Source organism: Bos javanicus, chromosome 9 (assembly GCF_032452875.1).
Source record: "Bos javanicus breed banteng chromosome 9, ARS-OSU_banteng_1.0, whole genome shotgun sequence".
Lineage (NCBI taxonomy): Eukaryota > Metazoa > Chordata > Mammalia > Artiodactyla > Bovidae > Bos > Bos javanicus.
The window spans coordinates 68,387,528-68,401,629 of NC_083876.1; positions in this window are offsets into that span (position 1 = coordinate 68,387,528).

Here is a 14,102-nt window from a genome sequence, read left to right on the forward strand (position 1 = left end):
TCCATATGTCTCTTAAGGATAACTCTTCCTGTTTGGGGCCAGGAGCCATGTCAGCACACAGATTATTCTTAGTCAGTTTTGGCCCAGCATGGGGATGGCCCAGGCTGGTTAGGAGTTTGGATCTGCACGGTGAAAACTGGTAGGGGAAAAAAAACTGTCACCAAATGGATTTGTCATCTTGTATGAAGTCCCTTGTTATTCAACAACCTTAACTCTGATTTGTTAATGATCACTCACACTGTGAATTTCAAGCTCAAAATGGGAAGGATTTGATTTAATTTTCGGATTAACGAAAGCCTCACACTGTCCTCTCAGCCATTTAATGATGTGAATGAAGAGCAAATGAGGTCATCAAGGATTCCAAGTTGAATGGAAAAATAAAAGTCAAACATTTGCTTGAGTTTCTATTCAACAGTGATTTCTTTGGATCAAATCACTTTAAAAAGCAAGATTGGCTGAAGGTCACATTTGGCCTTGGATGAAGGTTTTCCTTTTTAATCAAAATCCTGAAGTAACATCGCTTGATTTCTATTACAATGAAAGCTGACTTGCTGAAGATTATTCTAGTGCTTGAAAAGTAAAAATCAACTTTATTTTATTTTTAAAAATTTCTTCATTTTTTGGCTGTGCCAGGTCTTAGTTGTGGCACGTGGGATGTTTAGTTGCAGCATATGAACTCTAATCTGTGGTTCGTCAGACCTATTATAGTTCCCTGACCAGGGATCGAACCCAAGCTCCCTGCATTGGGAGCACAGTCTTAGCCACTGGACCACTGTGAAAGTCCCCAACTTTACTTTAAAAATTAATTTCATAGAACATTACTCTCTAATACATGCTAGTTACTTTTGCAACTGAGACCAAATTGACGTGAAAAAGTGAAGTGAAAGTGAAAGTCTCGACCAACTCTTTGCAACCCCATGAACTATACAGTTCATGGATTTCTCCAGACCAGAATACTGGAGTGGGTAGCCTTTCCCTTCTCCAGGAGATCTTCCCAACCCCGAAATCAAACCCAGGTCTCCCGTATTGCAGGCGGGTTCTTTACCAGCTGAGCCACAAGGGAAGCCCAAGAATACTGGAGTGGGTAGCCTATCCCTTCTCTAGGGGATCTTCTTGACCCAGGAATCAAACCAGGGTCTCCTGCATTCTAGGCAGATTCTTTACCAACTGAGCTATGAGGGAAGCCCTTAGACCAAATTACTTCCTTTTAAAAAGTGATGTTTGCAAGTAAACTTTTCATACTTCTATAACAAGACTACAAATCCTTTCATATTGTCATTCTAGGATAATTCTGTAGGTTTTTGGGGCAAAGTTTTCTTGTTTAATTCCATTTAGATATACACACTGATATAACCCTCAAAATGCCTAAATTCTTAGGGTCTCTTTGGGAAAGAAATCTTTCATTAGGGATTATAATTACATGAATTCTGAATCACAGTTAATCAAATAATGTTCCCTGATTACTAACAAATCTATATAATAAGCACTTAACATAAAATGACCCTTTTTTGTTTTTAATACATACAAAATATAACAATATTTTTGATATAGAAATATGTTTGTGTGCATGCTTAGTCACTCAGTTGTGTCTGATTCTTTGCAACCCAATGAACTGTAGCCTACCAGGCTCCACTGTCCACAGAATTTTTCCAGGCAAAAAATACTGGCGTAGGTTGCCATTTCTGACTCCAGGGTATATATGCTTACTTACTTTAAAGATAAATATTATAATAAATATAAATAAATCTATTTTCCCTTTCCTGGTCCCATCTACCAAATTCCTCTTCCTTACAAATAACCATGTTTATTCTATTCTATTCCTTTTTATTATTTCTATGTGCAAATGCAAGATAATGAAAATATATCTTATGTTTCTCTATAGTTTCAGAAGCATTTTCTTACCCGAGCAGCTGTGCAGTGCACTGTGCGGATGTAGCTTCATCAGCCTGTGTTTTAGTGGTTCATCTGGGTTGTCTCCAAACTCCCGTGAATAGAAACAATGGTGCATATTGGCGTATGCCACTCTCTGTGAGTTCAGCAATCTGTTGACTGCATTCCCCAGAGAACACTTGCTGGATCAAAATTAAATGCACTTGTCATTTTGGTAGAAACTGCCAAGTGCCCTTCATAGGATTTTATCATTTTTTTTCATTCCTGTTAGCAGTGTGGGAGAGTGCTCCTCACTCCTTTCCTTGCCATTGTGAGTTACCAAACTATAGCGTTTCTGGCCTTTTTATGTAGTGAGCTGAGGTTTAGTTTTTATTTCTCTTAAGTGTAAAGTTAATCATCTCTTCTGTTCAAGACCTATCTATATTTTTTATGGGAAGTTCATATGTTTTTATTAGTTGTTTGACTATTTACTCCACATGTCAAAGACTTTTTTTTTTTAAGTAACTTTAATGAGTAATTTATCATTTATTAAGTTAATTGCTGTATTTGAAAGTTTAATTGATATGCTGCACATACTTAAAGGGCACAGTCTGATAAATCTTCTTACACACACAAACACACATATATACCCACCAGTGTATGCAACAATATGGATATGAATACATATCAATCATATATACATACCTGTGAAACCATCACTACAATCAAGATAACAATCATTTCCATCACCCCGAAAGTTTCATATCCTACCAAATCTGCATAACAAACTTGATCTCAGAAATAAGGTATCTGTCCTTGAACATACAGGAGAACAATGTTTGCAGTCTACCCTACCGTTGCTTCTTCTACATTTTAGATGGAAATGGGTGGTCTGAGCCCCCTATCCATTCGTCATGCCTGAAATTGAAAGCTCGTTGTCCTTAAATATTTTCTAAATAGTTTTAAATTTTATTAAGATTTAAAAGGAAATGGAGAAATAGATCTTTTTTAGATCTTTTCCCCCCCAGTTTTGAGATATAATTGACATACAACAGTGTGTAAATTTAAGGGTGTACAGCCTAATGATTTAACTTACATACATCATAAAATGATTACCATGATATGTAGTTACATTTATCATCTTATAGAGATACATAGTTTTACAAAAAGAAAAGGAATCTTTCCTTGTAATGAGAATTCTAAAGATTTACTCAACAACTTTCATATGTTACTTATAGCAGTGTTACTGTATTTATCATATTGTACATTACATCCCTAATATGTATCTTGTAGCTGGAAGATTGTACTTTTGACCACCTTCTTCTAATTCCCTTTCCCTTCACCCCCACCTCTCTGATCTTTTTTTCTATGAGTATGTTTAGTTTTGAATTACAATTGACGTCTAATACTGTATTAGTTCCTGGTACACAACATAGTGATTCAATGTTTTCATGACCCAGATAATCACGATGGTGTGATCACTGATCTAGAGCCAGACATCCTGGAATGTGAAGTCAAGTGGGCCTTAGAAAGCATCACTATGAACAAAGCTAGTGGAGGTGATGGAATTCCAGTTGAGCTCTTTCAAATCCTGAAAGATGATGCTGTGAAAGTGCTGCACTCAATATGCCAGCACATTTGGAAAACTCAGCAGTGGCCACAGGACTGGAAAAGGGCAGTTTTCATTCCAATCCCAAAGAAAGGCAATGCCAAAGAATGCTCAAACTACTGCAGAATTGCAGTCATCTCACACGCTAGTAAAGTAATGCTCAAACTTCTCCAAGCCAGGCTTCAGCAATACGTGAACCATGAACGTCCTGATGTTCAAGCTGATTTTAGAAAAGGCAGAGGAACCAGAGATCAAATTGCCAGCATCCGCTGGATCATAGAAAAAGCAAGAGAGTTCCAGAAAAACATCTATTTCTGCTTTATTGACTATGCCAAAGCCTTTGACTGTGTGGATCACAATCAACTGTGGAAAATTCTTCAAGAGATGGGAATACCAGACCACCTGATCTGCCTCTTGAGAAATTTGTATGCAGGTCAGGAAGCAACAGTTCGAACTGGACATGGAACAACAGACTGGTTCCAAATAGGAAAAGGAGTACATTAAGGCTGTATATTGTCACCCTGCTTATTTAACTTATATGCAGAGTACATCATGAGAAACGGTGGACTGGAAGAAACACAAGCTGGAATCAAGATTGCCGGGAGAAATATTAATAACCTCAGATATGCAGATGACACCACCATTATGGCAGAAAGTGAAGAGGAACTAAAAAGCCTCTTGATGAAAGTGAAAGTGGAGAGTGAAAAAGTTGGCTTAAAGCTCAACATTCAGAAAATGAAAATCATGGCATCTTGTCCCAGCACTTCATGGGAAATAGATGGGGAAACAGTGGAAACAGTGTCAGACTTTATTTTTGGGGGCTCCAAAATCACTGCAGATGGTGACTGCAGCCATGAAATTAAAAGACGCTTACTCCTTGGAAGGAAAGTTATGACCAAACTAGATAGCATATTCAAAAGCAGAGACATTACTTTGCCAACAGAGGTTCGTCTAGTCAAGGCTATGGTTTTTCCAGTGGTCATGTATGGATGTGAGAGTTGGACTGTGAAGAAGGCTGAGCGCCGAAGAATTGATGCTTTTGAACTGTGGTGTTGGAGAAGACTCTTGAGAGTCCCTTGGACTGCAAGGAGATCCAACCAGTCCATTCTGAAGGAGATCAGTCCTGGGTGTTCTTTGGAAGGAATGATGCTAAAGCTGAAACTCCAGTACTTTGGCTACCTCGTGCAAAGAGTTGACTCATTGGAAAAGACTCTGATGCTGGGAGGGATTGGGGGCAGGAGGAGAAGGGGACGACAGAGGATTAGATGGCTGGATGGCATCCCTGACTCAATGGACTTGAGTCTGAGTGAACTCTGGGTGTTGGTGATGGACAGGGAGGCCTGGCATGCTGCGATTCATGGGGTCACAAAGAGTCAGATATGACTGAGCAACTGAACTGAACTGAACTGAAACATTACAAATTATAGTTCTATAAGTTATAGTTCTACAAATTAATAAGTTGAATTTATATTTTTACTTTATTATAATAAAGATGGAAGCATCTATGTATCTATGTTTTTCTCTAATGAGTTAAATAAACTACTGAGGGGAAAATTATATCTGTATCTATACATACCTAGCAACAATGTATATGATGCCATGAAATGCAATTTTATATTGCATATAGAACTCTTCTCATTCAACTCTGATATCAGAATTGTTATTTTTACATGTATGAAAAACTACAAACCAATTTCATGTGTTTGCACTGAGTTTGAAAATAATAATTTGGTTTCCTGTTGAGCTTAAACATTGTGGTAAGTTTCGAATTTAGTAATGGCTTCCTTAATGATGTAATTTTTCTCTTAAATTTCTATGCGTTGATTGTAAATCTAGATTTTTAAGAACAAGCTCACTGTTAGGTTGAAGAAAAAACATCAGTAGTCAAAAAAAGTGAAAAGATTTTCTATCTGGACGGTATCTTGAGTTTTGCAAAACATACAGCTAAAACTATATATGTTTAGACCCCCAAACAGTAAAAAGACATTTGAACCTGGCATCACCTCTGTGTTTTGGAGCATATTTCCTTTCTCTTCCTGCATTCATCCTTGATGAGCTGTCTATCAAGCTGCTCTAGTACTCTCTCTCTGGGGGAAGGCCAGAGGATTCCTTCTGGGCCAGTTAGATTCTTTTCACTTGAAATTTGAGTACTGATGAGGGTTATACAAGGTTAGAAGCAAGGCTATTCTGTTGACTCCTTGAAGAATCTGTTCTGCTACTTAAATCCCCTTTGATTCTACTTGCACCCCAAATCTTTCTAATACATTTCCTTTTTTACTTAATAGCCCGTGTTTCCCTGTTTCTCTAGCTTGTAACCAAGGAGCACTTACTAATGCAGACAGTAATATTTTTTATGTTAAATTAAAAATCAAAGTAGAAAAGTTTCCATATTAATATAAAACAACTTTAGAAAACGTGTTTGGAATAAAGATTGAGAAGGAGAGAATTGATGTTCTTGTCATCTGTCCCTGAGAAATGGGGTGGAGGTTGCTTTTTTCTCTACTACATTTTCAATAATGAACATTTATTATATTTTAAAATAATTTTAATTAGAGGAAAATAAGTATAATAATTTAGAAACCTATTATATTCCTGGATTACATCCAGTTACTTTAATATAACTCTGAAAATATGATAGGAACTCTAGTCTTGATTCTTATCATATATCCCACCATAACCAACAGCTACAAAAAACAGTGAAAGAAGCCTTAAAAATAAATGTAAATATTATGCATTATGATTCTTCAGCTACTCATGGTAATATAAACTTTCAGGGCAGCAGCATCTAAAGAATGCTGCTGTTCAGTCGCCAAGTCATGTCCGACTCTTCACGACCCCATGAACTGCAGCATGCCAGACTTCCCTGTCCCTCACCATCTCCCAGAATTTGCCCAAGTTCATGTCCATTGAATTGGTGATGCCATCCAACCATCTTATCCTCTGTTGTCCCCTTCTCCTCCTGCCCTCAATCTTTCCCAGCATCAGGATCTTTTCCAATGAATCAGTTTTTGGCATCAGGTGGCCAAAATACTGGAGTTTCAGCTTCAGCATCAGTCCTTCCGAAGAGTATTCAGGCGTGATTTCCTTTAAGATTGACTGGTTTGATTTCCTTGCTTTTCAAGGGACGCTCAAGAATCTAAAGCCTACGAAGGAAGAAACTTTTCCCTGGAGCAGGGGGCCTCACTTCTCTCTCTAGTGCTTATTTATTTATTCATCAAATATTATTTAAAGCTTATCACGTACCAAGTACTGTTCTTCTGCTAGAACAATGAATTAGACCACAAGTCTGCAAACTTTTTCTATAAAGGGACAGATAATAAATGTTTTAAGCTTTGTGGATCAGAGAGCTATGTCTCAGCCACTCACCTCCACTGTAGTACCACAGATCTCCCATAGAAGATATGTCAGTTTATGTGTGTGTAGCTGTGTTCCAATAAAACTTTTTTCATATAAACAGGCAAAATCTCTGTTCTGCTAGAACTAGCTCTCCAAGGAGGGAAAGAACACTCACAAAGAAGAAAACAAGTAAAATAAGATATTTTGAATAGCAATAAGTAGCAATAAGTGCTATAAGGAGAAGGCAATGGCACCCCACTCCAGTACTCTTGCCTGGAAAATCCCATGGACGGAGGAGCCTGATAGGCTGCAGTCCATGGGGTCTTGAAGAGTCAGACACGACTGAGTGACTTCCCTTTCACTTTTCACTTGCATGCTTTGTAGAAGGAAATGGCAACCCACTCCAGTGTTCTTGCCTGGAGAATCGCAGGGGCAGCGGAGCCTGGTGGGCTGCCATCTATGGGGTCGCACAGAGTCGGACACGACTGAAGCGACTTAGCAGCAGCAGCATCAAGTGCTATAAAGGAAATCAAACAAGCAAGATGACAGACAGACAATGACAGGAGAATGTAGGCTACAATTCATCTAGGTTTGCAGGAAAGGCCTCTCTGAATAGCAAGAAGGAGGTAGCGGAAGAAAGATTTGGGAAGAGGAGGCTCCAAACTGAGTTTCCAGGCATGACTTGTAGAATGATGCTGAACCCACTAAAAAAGTACTTCCTCTGCCCAAATCAGGAAGTCGAGACATCCTAAGCTCTGTGAGGAGTAAAATATGGGGAAACGTGGTTGGAATGGCGTGCCTTCACCTTCGGAGGTATGGTTAGCTCTGGTGCTAAGCTCATACCTCTTTAGTAGCTGGAGTCAGACACCAGTGAGGGTGGGGGCAAGTCTGAGGTCAACAAGACTGTCAGGATGGCACCAGCTCTTCTCCATAATTGCCTGGGGTCTTCCGGGATTCTGCAGCAGGAAGCCAGTCTGTTAGTCTTAGTCTCATGTCACAGAAGTAAAGAATGACTGTCTCTTCCCTGATTACTGCTTCCCCATAATTCCAGGGACCTCATCTTTGCACAGAGCCCCTACATGTGAAAGGGCATATAAGTAAAATGGGTCAAATGCCTGCTCCTTAGATCTCCACTTGAATCCCTACTACTTTCTGTCCTTGTGAGCTGGATTGGATATGCAGAAAGAAATTTTAAGTTGCACTTTACTTCTCTAACCTCAGATATGCAGATGATACCACCCTTATGGCAGAAAGTGAAGAGAATCTAAAAAGCCTCTTGATGAAAGTGAAAGAGCAGAGTGAAAAAGTTGGCTTAAAACTCAACACTCAGAAAACGAAGATCATGGCATCTGGTCCCATCACTTCATGGGAAATAGATGGGGAAACAGTGGAAACAGTGTCAGATTTTATTTTAAATCACTGCAGATGGTGATTGCAGCCATGAAATTAAAAGACGCTTACTCCTTGGAAGGAAAGTAATGACCAACCTAGATAGCATATTCAAAAGCAGAGACATTACTTTGCCAACAAAGGTTCGTCTAGTCAAAGCTCTGGTTTTTCCAATGGTCATGTATGTATGTGAGAGTTGGACTGTGAAGAAGGCTGAGCACCGAAGAATTGATGCTTTTGAACTGTGGTGTTGGAGAAGACTCTTGAGAGTCCCTTGGACTGCAAGGAGATCCAACCAGTCCATTCTAAAGGAGATCAGTCCTGGGTGTTCATCGGAAGGACTGATGCTAAAGCTGAAACTCCAATGCTTTGGCCACCTCATGCGAAGAGTTGACTCACTGGAAAAGACTCTGATGCTGGGAGGGGTTGGGGGCAGGAGGAGAAGGGGACAACAGAGGATGAGATGGCTGGATGGCATCACCGACTCGATGCACATGAGTTTGGGTACACTCCGGGAGTTGGTGATGGCCAGGGAGGCCTGGCATGCTGCGATTCATGGGGTCACAAAGAGTCGGATATAACTGAGCGACTGAACTGAACTGAACTTAGTTCTCTTTCTGAAAATTTAGAATCTGCATATTCTCCTCTCTTCTTCCCTTTCGTGGGAACCACCAGGTGTGGCTGATTCTTTCTGAGACAAAGGTTTCCCCTAAGCAGGAGGCCCCTCTACTTCCAAATTGTACCTCCCATGTTTCAGCAACCCCTTCTAAGAGAGGAGAGAAAACAAGACAAAGGGGAAGAAAGAGTTGGAACTGACATTTATAATGCTAGAAGCTGTGGATTTTACATCCATTATTTCACTTAATTTTAATGACCTCCTTACAAGATAGATAGTGTTCTAATTTTTTCAGGTTAAGAAGCTTAGATTCAGCAAGGTTTAATAACTTGCACAAAGTCACATAACTATTAAGAATGGAACCAAAATTTGAACCAAGTTCATACTAAATTCTGGGCTCCTCAACCATGGATAATAGGCACTGTGTGCTAGACATTATATGTTTATAATCCCACTTTATTCTTTTAAAAACCTTGAGGCTTAATGAAGCTTAATAATTTCTCCCAAGGCCAATAGTTGGGGAAAAAAGTGTCTCCTCTCTGTGTTACATGTACACACATATACACATCATTAACTGTACAATAAAATTTTTAAAAATTCATCTACTGCTACTTGTATGTTGTTTTTTCCTCATGAATATATATTATCTGCAACTTGATTTTGTATTCTTTATGTCCCTAGGTAAAAAGAGTAGGTAACCACTAAATTCTCATCAGATAAATGACTAGCCAAATTTTAATCAGCTTGCAAATACAAAATAGAAGGAAGGTTTCAAATAGTGGTTCTTTTTCTACACAAGTTTTTGTTGTTGTTCAGTCGTTAAGTTGTATCTGACTCTTTGCAACTCCATGGACTTCAGCATGCCACGCTTCCCTGTACTTCACTATCTCCCAGAGTTTGCTCGAACTCATGTCCATTAAGTCAGTGATGATATCTAACCATCTCATTCTCTGTTTCCCTCTTCTCCTCTTGCCCTCAACCCTCAGTCTTTACCATCATCAGGATCTTTTCCAATGAGTTGGCTCTTTGCATCAGGTGGACAAAGTATTGGAGCTTCAGCTTCAGCATCAGTCCTTCCAGTGAATATTCAGGACTGATTTCCTTTAGAATGGACTAATTTGATCTCCTTGCAGTCCAAGGGACTCTTAAGAGTCTTCTCCAACACCACAGTTCAAAAACATCTAATTCTTCGGCGCTCAGCCTTCTTTATGGTCCAACTCTCACATCCATACATGACTACTGGAAAAACCATAGATTTGACTCTACGGATCTTTTTTGGCAAAGTAATATCTCTGCTTTTTAATCACTGTCTAGATTGGTCATAGTTTTTCTTTCAAGGAGCAAACATCTTTTAATTTCATGGCTGCAGTCACCATCTGCAGAGATTTTGGAACCCAAGAAAATAAAGTCTGTCACTGTTTCCACTTTTTCCCCATCTATTTGCCATGAAGTGATAGGACCAGAAGTAAGACTGTTAAATTTGTTCCTAGTAAAATGAAAGTATATTTTAATAGAGTTGCAAATTTAGTTTTATTGAGTGATTTTATCTAGAGGATAATATTGATATTTCATGCCTTGGACAAAGAATAAAATTTCTATATGCTGGACAATTTGAAGCCTCACTAACCTTATGAAATGTGTCATTAAAAACATATGTATGACTGAAATACTTCTCGGGTAGAAATTTTCATTAGAAGGAAGCAAGTATAGTAGTTCAGAATAGACTCAAAAGTCAGAATGTCAAGGTTTGATTCCTCCTTCATTTACTGTATAATGTATGTTTAGCTGAGTACTCTTGCATAAACATTTATTATCTCTGTGCCTTGATTTTTTTCAGCCATAAAATAGCACAAAGGCACATCAACTCTATAGGACTGTGTGATTAACTGAATGATGCTACAGGACTGTGTAGAACTAAACTATGGAATTGTGTCCTCAGTAAATATGCAGTTTTCACTTCCAAGCCAAGTTCAAGGGGAACGCAGATATAGCATTGCCACTGAAATGCTCTGACATTCTAACAGGGTTACATGAGTTCCTCTACAGGCTGAACTCTCTGTAGAAGTTCACAAATTCATTTGAATTGCTATTATTTTTGGTACATGCCTACGAATGCCCCCAGGAAAATATTCCACCGAACACTGGAAAATTACAACCTGAGGCATATCATCTTCTATAAAAAACCAAGATTGTGTGGAATGTGCTAGTCTAATTTGAAAAGACATTAAATGGTGTTTCTGCTGCCAAAGAACAAGAAGGAAATTTACACAACATGAGCAGGAATTTCTAGAAACTTTTAAAACTCTTAGAATGGAAAAGGAGCAAGTGATGGTATTTTGATATGACATCTTTGTATTTCACCACCAGATCCAATTCATAGAGTTCAAATCTCTCACTTTCTTCAGGGCACTGTGTGTGCTAAAGTGTAGTTAAGAGGAAATGCTCCCTCTCTCAAATTCTCTGTGGTAACATCTCAATTCAGACTGACTTACTCTGAACTCAAAGAGAGGAAGTGATAGTCCATTTAGATCAGAAGTCACTACATCCTGCAAGGAGGATGGGCACCACCGCGCTGTGTGTTTTATACTAAAGGGAATCAAGAGCACACTGGAGACCACAATACAGTCCATGGAGACCTGAGATGATAACCCTCTCAGTCTCCTTTGGAGCGGAGTCATGAATGGGCCTCTGAGAATATAGCAAACCTCTGGAAATGTGTGTAAAACTATATAACAGAGTAAGGCAGAAACGATACAAGTGCCAACTGAGGTGGATATCTAAGATTTATACCAGATTCTCCAATGTCTAGAAGTGGAGTTCAAATGTTGCCCTGAAATACTTTTTGTATTTTGAGGCCAATCACTTGAGTGGTGTCCCTTAGTTACATGAGTATTAAGACAAGGTAGGAGGGTGGTAAAAGTATAACAGAGAGTTTAATAACTTTCAGATTGACACATTGAGATTTTGTTCATGCAAAGCTAGTCTCAGGGAAGTGCAGATCAGTCTGCAAATGGAGTTGGTGGCCCATCCAACGGCTCTTTCTGCCACATCAGTTAAGGTTCTTAGTTGCAAGCAACTGAAGCCAATCTTAGTAGACTAAGCAAATTAAAAAAAAAAGTTTATTGAAAAGACAGCCTTCAGAATGGGAGAAAATAATAGCAAATGAAGCAACTGACAAACAACTAATCTCAAAAATATACAAGCAACTCCCACAGCTCAACTCCAGAAAAATAAACGACCCAATCAAAAAATGGGCCAAAGAACTAAATAGACATTTCTCCAAAGAAGACATACAGATGGCTAACAAACACATGAAAAGATGTTCAACATCACTCATTATCAGAGAAATGCAAATCAAAACCACTATGAGGTACCATTTCACACCAGTCAGAATGGCTGCGATCCAAAAGTCTACAAATAATAAATGCTGGAGAGGGTGTGGAGAAAAGGGAATCCTCTTACACTGTTGGTGGGAATGCAAACTAGTACAGCCACTATGGAGAACAGTGTGGAGATCCCTTAAAAAACTGGAAATAGAACTGCCTTATGATCCAGCAACCCCACTGCTGGGCATACACACTGAGGAAACCAGAAGGGAAAGAGACACGTGTACCCCAATGTTCATCGCAGCACTGTTTATAATAGCCAGGACATGGAAGCAACCTAGATGTCTATCAGCAGATGAATGGATAAGAAAGCTGTGGTACATATACACAATGGAGTATTACTCAGCCATTAGAAAGAATACATTTGAATCAGTTCTAATGAGGTGGATGAAACTGGAGCCTATTATACAGAGTGAAGTAAGCCAGAAGGAAAAACATCAATACAGTATACTAACGCATATATATGGAATTTAGAAAGATGGTAACAATAACCTGGTGTACGAGACAGCAAAAGAGACACTGATGTATAGAACAGTCTTATGGACTCTGTGGGAGAGGGAGAGGGTGGGAAGATTTGGGAGAATGGCAATGAAACATGTAAAATATCATGTAGGAAACGAGTTGCCAGTCCAGGTTCGATGCACGATGCTGGATGCTTGGGGCTGGTGCACTGGGACGGCCCAGAGGGATGGTATGGGGAGGGAGGAGGGAGGAGGGTTCGGGATGGGGAACACATGTATACCTGTGGCGGATTCATTTTGATATTTGGCAAAACTAATACAATTATGTAAAGTTTAAAAATAAAATAAAATTAGAAAAAAAAAAAAAAAAGACATTCAGTAGCCCACACAAGCACTGAGAATCCTGGAAAACCAAGATCAAAACCAAGCTGGACCCCTGGTGGTCTAGCGGTTAAGAATCCACCTGTTAATGCAGGGGACACAGGTTTAATCCCTGGACTGGAAAAATTCCACATGCCATGGGGCACTAGGCCTGTGTGCCACGATGACTGAGCCCATGCACCTCAGAGCCTGTCCTCTGAAACAAGAGAAGCCACTGCAAGGCCTGCTCACTGCAACTAGAGAAAGCCCACACAGAGCAATGAAGACCCAGTGCAGCCAAAAGTAAAATAAAATAAACAAAAGAAAAAAGTAAGCTTCTAGAAAATTTATAAGAAATCCTGACACCCTAAAAATTTAATATATATGTATACCATATTTTGTATATTCAACTTTGAAACTATGTAAATATGTTATAAGTATTTATATATGTGTGCTATATATGTTACATATGTATGTTATACATGTTATACATGGAATTATAAAACAGAATAAAAATTTTAAAAGCCATTACTACAAACCAAAAACAAAGCAAAATAAAATGAAGGAACACAACAGTATATCAAGTTGGCAAACTATACAGAAGAGAAATAATTTCAAATGTCTCTAAAATAACTTAATTTGGCTATATATCATCAGTGGATGGACTGTAAGGACAAACAGAACCAGGAAAAATATAAACAATTTTCAGTGATCGTATCTTTGTGGTAGAATTGGTATTGAGACTGCTATGTGTATAGTAAATGGATAATTATGTTGATTCTAAAAAATAGAAATTTGGGTGCAGGGAAAAGCAGATAAAAATATGAGACTGAAAAAGCTAAGTAAAGTCCTTCTATTTGTAAATTCAAACTTGAAATTCCAACTTGAACTCATGATTTAAGTGTATATGATTATATTGTGTGTGCTTAGTTGCTCGGTTGTGTCTGAGTATTTGTGACTGAGTATTTGTGACTCTCCATGGACAGGCTCCTTTGTCTATGGGTATTATCCAGGCAAGAATACTGTACTGAGTTGTCATGCTCTCTTCCAGGGTATCTTCCCAACCCAGGGATTGA